Below are 15,324 nucleotides of genomic sequence, written 5' to 3' on the forward strand. Positions count from 1 at the left end.
AACCACTGTGTAGTAGAGTACTCCTCTAGGAGCTCATGACCATATAATTTTTTTTAACACAGTATGAGGGAACAAAACTAGAAAATTAGTAGAGAAAAGTCACATCTTATGTGGAGTTACAATATAAAGTCAACACTTAAGGCAAAAAAGAAAAAAAAAAAGTCACATCAAAATTTTTCTTGAAAATCTCTAAAATAGCACCAGGTTGGAGACTTTCATATCATTTCTCAATAAATCTAGATCAGTCTACTTTTCTTCAACCATTAGAACAGATTGTTGGTCTTTTCAGTTGAGCATCAGATGAAGTAATTGGCTTGTATTAGCAGCCAGGTTTTATGAAATATGCCTGTTTTGAAACTAGTGTCACATTCGGCAATGCAGGATGTCTACCCAATGAGAGACATGTGGGAGCCAAGACCTAACAAAGGACAGTAGATACAAGTCTCCAACATCCTTGTCACTGGGGCTTTTAGTAGAGAAAAGTCGTATCCTATGTGGGGTTACAAAATAAAGTCAACACTTAGGGCAAAAAAAAAAAAAAAAGTGTCACGTAGTCAAATTTTTCTTGAAAATTACTAAAATAGTGCCAGGTTGGAGACTTTAATATCATTTCTCAATAAATCTAAATCAGTCTACTTTTCTTCAACCATTAGAACAGATTCTTGGTCTTTTCGTTGAGCATCAGATGGAGTAATTGGCTTTTATTAGCAGCCAGCTTTTATGAAATATGCCTGTTTTGAAACTAGTGTCACAATCGGCAATGCAGGATGCCCACTCGACAAGAGACACACATGGGAGCCAAGACCTAACAAACGACAGCAGATACAAGTCTCCAACATCCTTGTCACTGGGGCTTATGCTTATGGACTGGAAGGATAGGTGGTTCACCTACTTGCACTATTTAATTTCTCTCTTTCGCACCACTGGATGCATGTAACTGAATTTGGGCAAGTTAAGTAAGTGTATGATGCAGCCCCAATGCATCCCAAGATAATGCGAAAACTCACAGTGGGAATGTCAAAGAAGTTTCCAAAGCAGAAGTGATGCTTGACCTGTGTTTTGAAGGATGAGTAGGCATTTAATAGATTAATAATGAGCAAAATCATGGAAGAGTGAGAGATCCTGGTACTTTCATGAAACTGTAAGCGGTTCTCCATGGCAAGAAGATGAAGCTAGAAAGGTACAAAGAGGCCAGATCCTGAGGAAGTTTCTTCTTCACAGAAACCAGAGGGCTCCTTTTAGCAGCAATATGAAGGATGATTGGTGGGAAGACCAGAACAAAAGCAGGGTCAACAGGACATTAGATAGCAACAGCTGAGAGAGAGCCCCCAGCAGAGATTACTTGGTATTATAAGCCACAGTTTATAAAGTATCATGCCCAAGCCTTAACTCCTCTCCATATTTTTCAGCAGCAAATTAAAGAACCTAATAACATTAATAATAATAAACATATTCAATCATTTATGCTGGCCAATTTAATGTTGTAAGTATTTATTGAGAAGTTATGATATATACATATATTAGTTAATTAAATTTACACAATAATCCTAAGAGAACTGCAGAGATTACTCCAGCAAACGCTGTTTTCTGGCCCCAAGAAGGGCTAAACTTAGAGTTTAGTGTTTTTCCACTTCACCACACTGCCTCTTTCCTTATTTTTTCCTTTATGTCAGACCAGTGGTTCCTAATGAAGAATAGTATTTTTCATCTTTTTTCTCAGCTAATTTCTACAGACCCTCTTGAGCCATTCTGAGGATGTAGGGCATTGGTGTTTTCTCCCTATGGCTGCCCTTTCAAAGCCAGTTACCACCATGTCCTTGTAGGTCACTAGTTTCTGTCTCATTGTATAAAAGCATAATGTAAACTTCAGGTTTATTTATTTTTTAAACTAAATATTACTTATGATGTTAAATTTTATAGTTTATTTTTTATTTTAAAAAATATTTTAGTCAACATTGTGTCATTAACTCTCACATGATTCTGTCTTCACAAACACATTTTCTCATGAACAAAAAGTTGAGTTTGGCACCTGATCACCAAAAACCAATTTTTAAGCAAACTATGCATGCTTTTTCATTTTGCTGTCTTTGCTGACTCTGACTCTTATTATGCCAATCGGGTAGGAAAAAAAGTGTTTTCTTATTTTAATTTGCACTTTTATTATAATAAGGTTAATATTTTTCATATGTTTACCACTTTTGGGGTTCTACTTTGACAACAAGATATTCTTTTTCTTAGTCATTTTATTGGTATCTTTTTCTTACTGAGTTATAACAACTACTTAAACAAAAAAATGACCTTTGTCTTTGACATTTGTAGCAATTATTTTGTTCAAACTTATTGTTTGCCGTTTAATTTTTGTTTATGTTGTTTAAGATACCTGGAGGAGTACCTTTTACACAATTGATTTATTATTTTTTCCTTTTTATGTCTACTTTTTGTGTTATGCTAAAGATATTTTTTCCCAGTTAACATACATTGTTGACATACATTTTACTCTTGTTTGTTTTATTGTTTTATATTTTACACTTAACACCTTAATGAATTTGGATTTAGCCTATGGAGTGAGGTAGAAATATAATACTTCCTTTTCACTGACTGTGATAGGCACAGAAACACACTCCTCACATCTCCTTTTAAGAAAGGACTCACTGCCCAGCTGTGAGGAGTGTGGTTCGTGGACAGCATCCAGCTCTCAGCTCCTTCAGAGTCCATCCTCAGCTTGTGATGGCCCCGGGCCAATGACAGAGCAAGGAGGTTGTGCAAGGGCCTGGCCTTTTCCACTCTAAGTGGGACTCCTCTGACAGCAGTCTTTGCTCCATAGCTCCCCCTTGGGCTTGCAGAGATTTCAGTCAGCTCTGTGTCGTGGTCTGACAGCTGGCCCTACCCAATACTGCTTCCTCCCTGTTCCTTCACAGGTGCCACTGCCCAATAAATGATTGTGCTGCAAATTCCATCCCAATGTCTGCTTTCCAGATAATCCTACTGACACTCTGGTTTACCACTCAACAATTCCCATTCCACTACTTAGAAACAGGAGTCCTTGGGTGGCAGAAACAGTTAAATGCTTGACTACTAACTGAAAGGTTGGCAGCTCAAACTCACCAGAAGCACCTTGGAAGAAAGGCCTGGCAATCGGCTTCTAAAAGGACACAGACATTGAAAACTCTATGGAGTGCAGTTCTGTTCTGCAACAAATGGAGTTTCTATGAGTTGGAATCAACTGGACAGCAACTGGTTTGTTTTTTTGGCTTACTTAGAAACACCTTCTAACAAGTTCTATATTACTGGGTTTCCACGTGGGTTTTTTAATCCATGGCACTGGTATGTTGATTTATTCTTTTGCTGGTTACACAGTTTAAATGACTATAGTATACGTCGTAGTATATGTGTGCCTATGTATATATCATATATACGTATATATATGTGTATATATATTTATATATGTATACATGTATATATGGAGTCCTGGTGGTGCAGTAGTGAAGAGCTACAGCTGCTAACCAAAAGGTTGGCAGTTCAAATCCACCAGCCACTCCTTGGAAACCCTATGGGTCAGTTCTACTCTGTCTCATAGGGTCACTATGAGTTGGAATCTACTTGATGGCAACGGGTTTCATTTGGTTTGTTTTTATATGTATATGTATATAGATATATGTAGAGAGAGACAGAGAAAGAGCAAGTCTACCCCCAGCAAGCTTCTTTATAAATGCATTGTCCATTTTTCTGCCAAATAAAATATAGAATTATTTAATCAAATTCAAAAATATTTTTGAGCTTTTGGTTTCTCTGTCCAGGAACCTGGCCATCTTTTCCACTCATGCAAATCTTCTGTTAGGTTTTAGTAAAATATTGTAGACTACAAATACATATATGCTATATACATATGTATTTTTAGTTTATTTGTGTTTGGTAGTGTTTGTAGCTAGCTATGGAATTTTTTTAATGACTTACTAGTATAAGAAAACTTACGGATTCTGAATATTGAATCATCCACATTGCTAATCTTTCTAAAGAATTCTAATAGTTTTTGGCTGATTTTCTTAGTTTTCCATGTAGTGGTGGTATTATTTGTAAATGTAGTAAGTGCATCAAGTTAATGAGGGAGAGGCACCAAGGTTTATGCAGCCTAATGAGACCATAATCTGTGGATCACTGTAGGTGACAGCAAAGCATTGCTGATGCACAGGTAAGCGGTGATGGGACTCCGGGAAATGCGGTCAGTACAATGTGTTCAAATCAGGCAGTGGCTGGCAATGGGGGACCAGGGCAGGGGGCATTCGAGCAGTGGAAGATGACATCAGGCACAGGTCTAGAGAGATGGGCGAGAGCCATCTCTGGAGCACAGAGAAGGCAGAGGCATGGGCAGAAGTCTTATTTATTTCTGTTTAAAGATAAACTGTCTTTTGAGACTGAGAGAACTACCAGAGGGGCAGGACAAAGATGGTGCCACGTGGTACATGGAGCAATTGATCAAGCAAGTTCTGACAGTGGCTTACAAGTCCCTACATTATCTGGAATCCAGATAATCACATGGCACACTCCTTTCTCAAACGTCACTTCCTCAGCAAGGCAGAGCCTCACCAATTCATCTAAAATAGAAATCTCATTGCTTTCTATCCCTTATTCGGTTTTATTTATTTTATTTTAAACCTAGAACAACCTGAAATTATATTAATTTGTATTTATTTATTTATTTTAATTCACCATCCTCCTCTTTAGATGGTAAGTTCCACAAGTTCAGGGACTGAGTTTGTTTTTCTCATGGAAACTTCCACCCCAGAATGCCACTACAGTCAGTAATATCTGAGGGCACACTGTTAACCGGAGCTCGGAAATACTGGTTTTGCTCTATTATACTAAGGGTTTTTGTTTGTCTGTTTGTTTAATTAGACAAATATTGAATATTATCTAATGCTATTTTGTAATCTTACAGGATGCTCGATGGTTTTTCTTTTTTGACCTGTTTAAATGATAAATTGTGTTAGTATATTCTCAAATATTAAATCAACCATGCATTTCTAAAAGAAACTATGATCAGTTGCACTATATTGATTTTTAAAATATTATTTTGAGCCCAATTTACAAGTACTATATTTTATTTAGGATTTTCTCATGTATATTCATAAGTGTACCAGTTTGCAATTTAAATATTATTTTGTCTTTATCAATACCAGGGTTATTTTTGCTTCAAAAATGTATTGCAAAGCCTCCTATCTTGCTTAATGCTTTTAAAATAGGTTTTAAAAAACTGCATTTTTATCAAAGTAATACAAGTGCACTGACACAAATTTAAATAGTCAAGAAGGGCTTTTAATGAAATTCGGCCATCCCCTTCTTCATCCCTTGTCACCCTGAGTCTTGCTCCCCAAAGACATCTCCTTTTATCCATTTCTGTTTCAGAGTTTCTGGAAGTTACCTCTATATTTCTGAATAATGTTCTTTTATTTATTAACTTGGATCCCCGGGTGGCTCAAATGGTTAACAGCTTGGATACTAACCAAAAGATTAGCGATTTGAACACACACCTCAGAAGACAGGATTGATGATGTGTTTCTGAAAAGTCACAACCGTAAAAAACCCTATGGAGTGCAGATCTACTCTGATGCACGTGTGGTCTTCATGGATCAGAATCTCTCCACGGCAGCGTTTTTGGGGGTGGGCATTTATTAACTTAAATGCTATCTATTGAGTTGTTGAGGACTTTTCACATACGCAGCTCCCAGCTTTCCCTCTTCTCAGTGTAGTTGTGCCACTTGTTTCCTTCCTGAGCACATATGCATTTTTAAACTATGAATAAAACCTGTTTCTGGTTCCACCAACCATGAACAGCATCTCTGGGCCCCCATCACTAAACCAAGGATGTTGGCACTCCCACCTACCCTGCATTCCATTTCCCATTTCTCTCCACGTCCCAGTCTCCAGCAGTTGTACTGTCTTTTCATTAAGTTTATTTTTGTTCATATTATACATGCACAGGCTTAGAGCCAACTAGTTTTACACTGTTCTTTATGCAAACTCTCAGTTCTGTGCTCTCTCCTTCCTAATTTGGGACCTCTGCTTTTGACTCTGTTGGCTGATTCTTTTGTTAGTCATGTCAAAAATCTCCAAATAATAACCTTGCCTTGCTACTTTCATGATTTTTTTCATTTTGATTTTCCAAATAGGATGAATGAGATTGAACTCCCTTTCAGCTCCCTGCTCTCACTTCATATAATACATCCCCTCTATCTTCCCAATATTATTAGATTAATATCATTTACCCTATTTTGCTAAGAAACACTTTGTACAGCAGAACCATGTAGAAAATTAAGATTACTTATTCTTTCCAAAACAAGTTTTTATTTCTCTGTAGTTATTTATGATGCGCTGTTTTTGTTTACTTAGATTTTTATATACTTACTAATTAAAAAAATACACATTTTCTAAACTTATTTTCAAGAGATTCAGATATATAAAACATTCCATCAGTTTCAACTTCTTAAAGAAAATTCTTAGCTGGTACTTCGGACCTCTTCCAATCTATACTTCTTGCCTTCTCATGTAGGGATCTTCTTTGCCTCCCTCCTGTGATACAGCTTCCATATCCAGTGCTCCATGTCTTCATTTTCCTTTCTTTCTTACTTGGGGGGACCACATACTCCAATACCTTCCTGAGAAATGTTCAAAACAATAAGTTTTAAATTTCCATTTATAAAAAAAGTTACATCCAAGGTTACAGAAAAGTTACCAGAATAAGAATAGCACAAAGGACATCAGTATACCCTCTATCTAGATTTACCTATTCTTACCATTACTTCTTTTGCTTTATTATTTATCCTCCCACTCTCTCCCTCTCTCTCTGTGTGTGTATATGTATGTCTACCTATCTTTATCTCTCTCTATTTATCCATCTATCTACCTATATCATTTTAACATTTGAGAGTAAGTTACAAACATCATACATCACAGCCCTCTACACTTAAATACTTTGGCGTTTATTTCCTAAGAATGGTGATATTCTCTTATGTAACCACTGTGTCTTTATCAATGTCATAAAATTTATCATTAATACTTTAATCTATCAACAGTGTTCCAATTTTGTCGATTAAGTTAATAATGTTCTTTATAGCATTTACCCCATACAGTACAGGGAATCTGGGAGGGCTTGACTTTTGAAAATGGTTTATTTTTTTATCCATGTAATTTTCTTCTGTTCTCCAAACTACTTCTCTTCCGTGTATTATGTTTTTCAGTTTGTGTCTCTGTCTTCTCTCTCATGTTGCTGCTTTTCCTTAAATATCTGTTGATAGTGAATTATACATTCATATTTTAGGAATAAAGTAACAGAGGGGTTAACTGGGAGTCTGGTATATCTGGATGAGTTGTCAACTGGCAGCAAAGACAGCAGAGAGGACAGCCAGGATGTGGGCCATTAAATGGGATGATCCCCTACTGCTAGAATAAAAAGGACTTCAGGGCATGAATATCCATACTATCTTCCCTATTCCACCCCCCTCCAACACCCCTACCCCCTACCCCCGCCTCCCGTAGTTTATTCTTGTTTATATGAGCTCTCTCTCTCTCTTTCTTTCTTCCAGAAACCTTAGTTAAATTCCTGGTTGCTGGCTCTTTTTATGTAGAGATAATGGAGATGCAGGAAGGATGAATGGGTAAAGAAATCAATGTCTACATATTCTGAATTTTAATTAGTCCCACTATAAATAGCCCCACTTCTACCTGCTGCCCTTGATTTTCCCTGAAGACCATGAGCTCTCTGAGCTCTTCCCAGAAGATTGGCTTCCTCCGTTGTTCCAACTAGGGCAGGCCAGTTTTACTGAGCTTTGCCTCACTGGTCAGCACACAGCTGTTCTCCTTCCATCTTCTAGAAATTTGTTGAAGACGATTGTCTTTTGACCTTCCTACTATTGAATATGTAACTTTAGATATATACCTCCTGTTGTCATTTTTTATCATTTAATGTAGTCTATGAATAACAAGTAACATACATACAAATTTCCATATCATGACTTGGAAATGGAACAATTATAGCCTGGGAATTATTTCTTCTTGAAAGAAATTTTGCAGAGGCAATGGGGGTAATAGTGAGGAGTGGGACTATTCATAGAGGGACTAATTGAAATTTGGAATATGTAAGTAAGAATCGATTCTTCACCCTCCCATCCTTAACGCCGTCTACGCCTATGCCATTACGTTAGGTGTTTATTAACACTATTTTCAACTCTTGGATGTTCATATTTTTAACCTTTTGTCAGGCAAAGTGAGAGATTTACATTTTATTAGAAAGTTTGTCAATTCTTTTGATATTTTCAGAGAGCAAAAAAAATAACATTCTTTTAAACTTTGGGAATATCCTTATATATGTGGTTATAACATCTTCCATATTTCTAATAATGAGTAGTTATAATTTCTATTTCTGTGTCTAATTTATTTTTGCTAATAACTAAGTATTGATTTTATTTATCAATTATTCCCCTTTTGCATTTTTTAAATTAAACTTTCTGCCTCTCCATTTCCTCTCTGTAAAATGGTGTTATTAATACTACAGACCTCACTGAATAGTCGTGAGGATTAAATAAACTCCTACATGTAAAGAACCTAGAAGAGTAAAGACTCAAATATTAGCCACTCTATCCTTCTTCTGATTATTCTGGATTTATTTTCTTGTTCTAGTCCTAATTTTGAGCCGTGGTGGCACAGTGGTTAAGAGATCAGCTGCTAACCAAAAGACTGGAAGTTCAAATCCACCAGCCAATCCTTGGAAACCCTATGGGGCAGTTCTACCCTATCCTATAGTTCTACCCTGTCTTATGAGTCGGAATCGAATTGACGGCAGTGGGTTTGGTTTTGGCAATGGGTCAGTCCTGATTTATTAGTTTGGATATTTAGCTAATTTATTTTTATTCCTTCCTGTTTTAAGGATGAAAGTAGTGAAGCCTACTATTTCTTTTTTTAGAGCAGTTTCAGCTACATCTCAACATTTTTACCCGAAACATTTTTCTATTATTATTATTTTCTAAATAGTCTCTGATTATAGGTTTTAGCTCTTTCTATTTTAGGAAATGGCTTCATCCAACCATAAAATCCATTGACCAAACCAGCAAGAAATCCACTTTCTTTTAAGCATAGCTGGGCTTACCTTTGTGCTTCCTCACTCTGCTGATTCTGTTTTACAGCAGTGGTAAGAATTCAGCCCTCTTCTAGAGCTCTACTACCATTGCTTCTCAAAAATGAGAAATATAAGTGAGCTTCTTGTAGGCTGTCTGCTGTTTTCTTGTGAGCTGTATTCATTTCTTAGGAACAGAAATTGCGAGCTGCCTCTAAATATCTTCCTTATATCTGGTTTCATGTGCACAATATAATGCAGAAATTTCTTGAATTTTGTGGCATATGGATAACACCATTCCAACCCATGGTATTTTCAGTTACCTTATATGCATGTGAAAACTGGACGATGAAGAAGGAAGATCAAGTAACAACTGATGCATTTGAATAATGGTATTGGCGAAGGATATTGAATATACCATGGACTGCCAGAAGAACAAACAAATCTGTCCTGGAAGAAGTACAGCCAGAATGCTCCTTGGAAGGGAGGATGATGAGACTTCATCTCACATACTTTGGACATCTTATCAGGAGGGACCAGTCCCTAGAGAAAGACATCATGCTTGGTAAAGAAGAGGGTCAGCCAAAAAGAGGAAGACCTTCGACAAGATAGATTGACACAGTGGCTGCACCAATGGACTCAAACACAGCAACAATCGTGAGGATGGCACAGGACTGGGCAGTGTTTTGTCCTGTTGTAAATAGGGTAGCTATGAGTCAGAACCAACTCAATGGCACCTAATGAAAACAACAGTTTTCAGTGCCATTGAAGCTTTATTATTATTTATTGTCATTAACTATATGTTTGGCGTTGGTCATTTCTGTTAGTTACGGCAAAAGGAGGTTGGACGTTTTTGCTCAACCTTTCATATTTTTCTAAAGTCTAAAGAGAGACTTAAAAAGCCAATTGACTACCATGTTTTTTATGCTGTATGCAATTTCAAACTTATTTGGCAAATTGTGAGCATAAGCTATTTTTTTGTTTGTTTGTTTTTATGTAATTCTTTATGGAAGAACAAGATATTTTGCTACGTGAACTCTACAAAAAGGAAAGGCTAATTTGATAAAGAACATACCTGATTGCATGTATATACTTTTAAAAACAAATCTGTTCTGTATTAACTATTCTCTAATTTTGAGTATGCTATAAAGTTTCCATAATTTTTTAAAACAATATTTTGTATTTTAAAAGCATTGCTTTGACACCCCTTTCAGCTTAGTGAATTATATGCTAACTTTTTATACTTTTAGATGGTGTCTATATTGGACAGAATCAACAGTTGTGCTGGAAAAAGCATGTCTAAGGTTCTACCAATGACATTGACCATATAGCAACTATACCCTAGTTCTCATGTTTGTAAAAACTATTTACAGAGGCAACCTAGAAATATTATCTAGTAATTAAACCCCTGCAATTAGTTTACAACCCTACAAAAACTTTTGCTTAAAAAAACCCTACAAACAACTTGGGATCCTGTGCTTAAATACCAGGAAAATACATGCAAAAGGCCTGCTAGGTTTTCTTGCAGAGTTCCTTGGTTTCTCAATGTCTGTTATTTTCTTAATGTGGCCTTAAGGACATATTTTTTTGTGAGTTTTATACATTTCCACAGCAGGAGGCCCTCTGGTATGTTTACTCCTTCCCTTTGGTCATCTGTTACCCCACTATCTTACCACTTTCAAAAAAATAAATAAATAAAAAAGAGCCTGAATGTGTATGTCAATATTACATATCAATCATATTCTTTGATTTAAAAAAAATTACAGATCTGAGTTCCCTAATACCACTAAAAGACCAATCACAACCATTTAAAACAGTTCCAAACTATAACTATAAAGGTTGCTTGACTAAAGTACACATTCCTATGTCCCTTTTAAGAACTACTGTATCTGAATCTCTGGGGTGTGGCTCAGGAAGCTTTATTTTTTTAAAGGCCTTCTAGGTGATTCTGAAATATGTTATCTATAGATCTGAAGTATGAGTAACACTGATTCGAAATGTGGAAGGAGAGCTAGCTTATTGTAATAGGAACTTAAAATGGCTTAGTTATCATAAGTGCACAGTGAATTTGGCAGTGAAATTCAAAAGAGAAGCAGATGAATTTATTCAGTTTATCACTGCCCAATAAAAGCAGTATTAAAATTCATCTGAAGAAAAACCTTTTCCTGACTGAATTCTAGGAGGAATTTATTATGGAGATTCTTACAAAAGGGACAATGAGTAGGCAGTTAAATGTCCAAGGTTTTAATTTCACCTCTACAAAAGCCGAGAGCATAACATTAAATCTTAACCTTTAGAAGGCATTTCTGCAAGGAGCTAAAATAATATGTTCTCGGAACATGGCTTTCTTATACTATAACTTAAAACAGAGATAAAGCTAGAGAAATGGATAATTAACCTATGTTTGTCCATTTCATATCCTCACAAATATAAAATATTTCAACCAAGTTTCAGGCAAAGACTGAATAACATACAACATATTTGAATTCTCTTCCCATGGCCAAGGGTACTGATATTCTTTGCCATGAATAAAAGAACGATTCATGCATCTAAGATCCAAGAATTGCAGATGGCAAAGTTGAAGTTATGAACATTTGAAGACTGACTTCAGGTCTACAAGAAAGGAGAACCTGTATATAGGGCCCAGCCCAGCCTCTTGCCACTTTCCATTTTGTAGCTCTTTCTACCATTGGAGACTTGGTGGTGGATTTGTTTAGCACTCAGCTGCTAACTGAAAAGTTGATGATTCAAACCTACAGGAGAAAAGACCCAGTGATCTGCTTGGGTAAAGATTACAATGTTGGAAACCCTATGGGGAGGTTCTACTCTGTACTATAGGGTGGCTGTGAGTCAGAATCAACCAAAAGGCAATAGGAGGCATTTTATCTACCCTTATCCCCATTCCTTTATGTTCAGTTATTTTTAGAAAGATATGCGCCTCAGAGCCTTTGACGTTCAGCTAGCTGTTGAGGTGAACCTAAATGCCATTCTCTCCCACCCTGTGACCTCCCTTTGTCAAGGTTGTTCAAGACTAGGAGGGTTGCTCCAGGAGCACTGAGAAACTGAAAGGATTAGTGTTCATAGGTTCAGATACCTGAGAGCCCAAGGCACATGCTCAACTCATTTTAAAGTAAAGCTGAACTTGAGCTTGACCATCATCTTCATTTCTTCTTATTGCCTATGTGATTTCCTACCTCAAATTTAATGCTAAGAAGAAAATAAAAGATGACTTTGAATTTGATAAAGAAGATAAGTTGTTTGCCTGGTACTCCTATAATTTATTCAATGAATTAATTCTCTCCACGAGAATGATCACAGGTAGGGCCAATATTGGTAGTGACTGAATGCCTGGCTGCAAGGAAAATATCAAAATGCATGAATAGTATCACATCTAAAGTGTTAAAGCAACAACAGGCTCACTTTTGCTATTATAAATTTAAAATTATAAATCCTTTAAGACCTCATAAAAAGTTCAAGTAGTCTCTAGAAAGTGTATATACTTGGCTCACAGCATTCCTTATCACTCACTAAAGGGCAGGGGGAGTGCTTTCTATATCACAAAGAAGTAATTGCCAGCTGAAATTGCTTCTCTCTTAAAATGAAACAAAGTTTTTGCTTGTTTTATTGTTTTTCAGTTAGAGTTACCATTAAAGCAAAGACTAGAAGAAAGAAAAGTCCCTGAATGGCACAACTAGTTTGAGATTGGCTCCTAAACTAAAGGTTTGAACCCATTCCCAGTGTGACAAAAGAAAGGCCTGAAAATCTGCTTCTGTAAAGATTACAGCCGAAAACAAACAAACAAAAAAACTCTATGGAGCAGTTCTACTCTGTAACACATAGGATTGCCATGAGTCAGAATTAAATTGATGGCAACAGGTTTTTGTTTTTGTTTTTAAATTTATATAAAACCATCTTTTGGGTTCCTCAGAAATTTAACGCCTTTATTCAAATTTGATTCCCCCTCCCAATTTTTCTGTCATTGCCACCTGAAGTGCTTGCTATAATGCAGACTTCCCCCAAGAGTTTCTCTTTCTGTCATTTTGAAAATAATTTACCTGTTTTTTTAAAGTTGCCTTAGAGAAATGTTTCTTTTACTCTTTCTTTGAAGTTATGTAAAGTTAGACTAAAGTCACAGAGAAGTAATTTTAGAAACACTATAGATAACACCCAGTGTCTGGCTATGCATGTCCTATAAAAGGATAAATAAGTCATGCAAATACATTCCATTAGTGACCACGTTATAAATTCCATTTTTACCACATTCATGAGAAAGCCTTAGTTTGAAAATTCCTTAAAATGAATGCTACACTCAAAAAATGTGCCCAGAAGACACACACGAGACAAATAATCAGATATATGTAGGGTTTATTCGGTTCAACTAAGGGATTTCTATGTCTATTCTCAAAGTGTATTAAGTGAAAAAATCTAAAAAAAGAAAAAAGAAAGAAAGAAATTCATTCAGTGTCAAAACTCCTTTTGAGCAATGCTCACTTTCTCAACAGAGCTATCTGCCAAATATAAGTTACTGGGGTTTGACTGTTGCCAACACTGACATTTATCACCTACTTTAGAATCTGTACTCAGGCACTTTGCTTTAAAACTTTAGAAGGTGCCATTATTAAATTCTAAAAGCTCCTTTACAAAGGGTTAAATCTTATTTTTGCATCCATTTGGTTTGAGATGTACATCTGTTGAATCAGCTGGTGGTGATGAATTTGTCCTTAGCCTAGTTTTGAAACCTGCCTATTTACCATTATTCAAAACTATTATAGAAGTTCGTAGCCACTGCATTGAGGTATGTAGACTCCTGACAAATTCGTTTTGATCCTCCTGGTATCTAGATTTCTGGGTTCATGGAATTGGGGTGATCCACCCAGGCCATGTGCTCTTAGGTGTCCTTTTGAACTTTGAAGGAACTGTTTCCCTGTAGTCACCTTCAGGGTCAAACAATAGCTTAGAAGGTGCTTAGGTGAGATCATTTTGCCTTAGGCACTGGATTCTTTAGGAACATTATGTGCAGCCAGATACGAGAAGCAGGAACTCCAGGATCTGACTAAAGGCTACTTTAGGATGTATGGCATGTCCTTGGTGACTGTTTCTGTAACCTGCTCTGTGCTTTGACGCTATCTGTTGATAAATTAACATAACAATGAGTTATATAACCTATTTTCACTGTCCCCTGTTTGGAGCACATTCCCGACATGTTCAGGTGACCCTGCGCAATTGAAATTTTACCAACTCACAATAAAAATATTCTGTTACACTAAAAATAAACTGTTACACAGTTTAGGTTTTTGATAATTCCTGGTATAAGAAATGAAATCTGTAGTGGCTGACTGATGCCCCCCAGAGCTCTCACTGTACACAGGCATGGTGTCCACAAAAGTCTTTCTGGCTCACTGTCTCCATGGAGCATCTGGAGGCCATCTTGGTAAACCCTCACAGATTCTTGAGCTCTACTGCTTTTGTGCTTTGAGCTTGAATCCAATATATATTGTGAGTTTGGTGAATTTTTTATTTTGTAGCACTTAGGATTGTCTCAAAAAGGGGTATGCCGAATCCAGTAAAGCAGCAGATTTTCCAGGTCACTTCATGGCCAAGAACTATGGGTCTAGTTCCTGCATGCGTGTGAAGTTTTGTTTGCTCTCCCTAATGACAGCTTGTCAAATCAGTGACCACTTTGAAGTATTTTCCAATTGGAGAAACTAGTATATTCAAGGTCTAAATTAGAAAACCATGGTGCCAAAACCTGACTGAAACAATGGGATGCTTATTATGATTGGTATTCTGAGACTTCCAAATGTAATCAGTATTCCAAAAATTCCCTCTCTAAAAGACATTGTTTCAAAAAAAAAAAAAAAAAATAGATTGTAAGTTATAAGAGACTGGGTCTCTAGCCAACAGAATGCAGTAAGTTTAGAAAGAAGGAAACTAAGTTTCCTAGGTTGTTACAAAGGAATCCCAGATATTTTTATGCCACAAAAATGTGTAGGCACAAGTTTGAGCACCATAAGGGCCCCTAGGGTGCCTGCCACCAACAGAAAGATGCTCGTGTAAGGATAAGCTGGGACATGAGATGGGCCAGGGCATTAGATTGCCCACCTGCTGCAAGAAAATTTCATGCACTGGAGGTACATTGTAAAACAAAACACTGACCAAACACCATGGCAGACTCCCTGCTATGAATTTATTTGACTCTGGGAAACCAAAGTTTCAAC

The sequence above is a fragment of the Trichechus manatus genome, unplaced genomic scaffold, assembly GCF_000243295.1.
Source record: "Trichechus manatus latirostris isolate Lorelei unplaced genomic scaffold, TriManLat1.0 scaffold00154, whole genome shotgun sequence".
In the NCBI taxonomy this organism is placed as follows: Eukaryota; Metazoa; Chordata; class Mammalia; order Sirenia; family Trichechidae; genus Trichechus; species Trichechus manatus.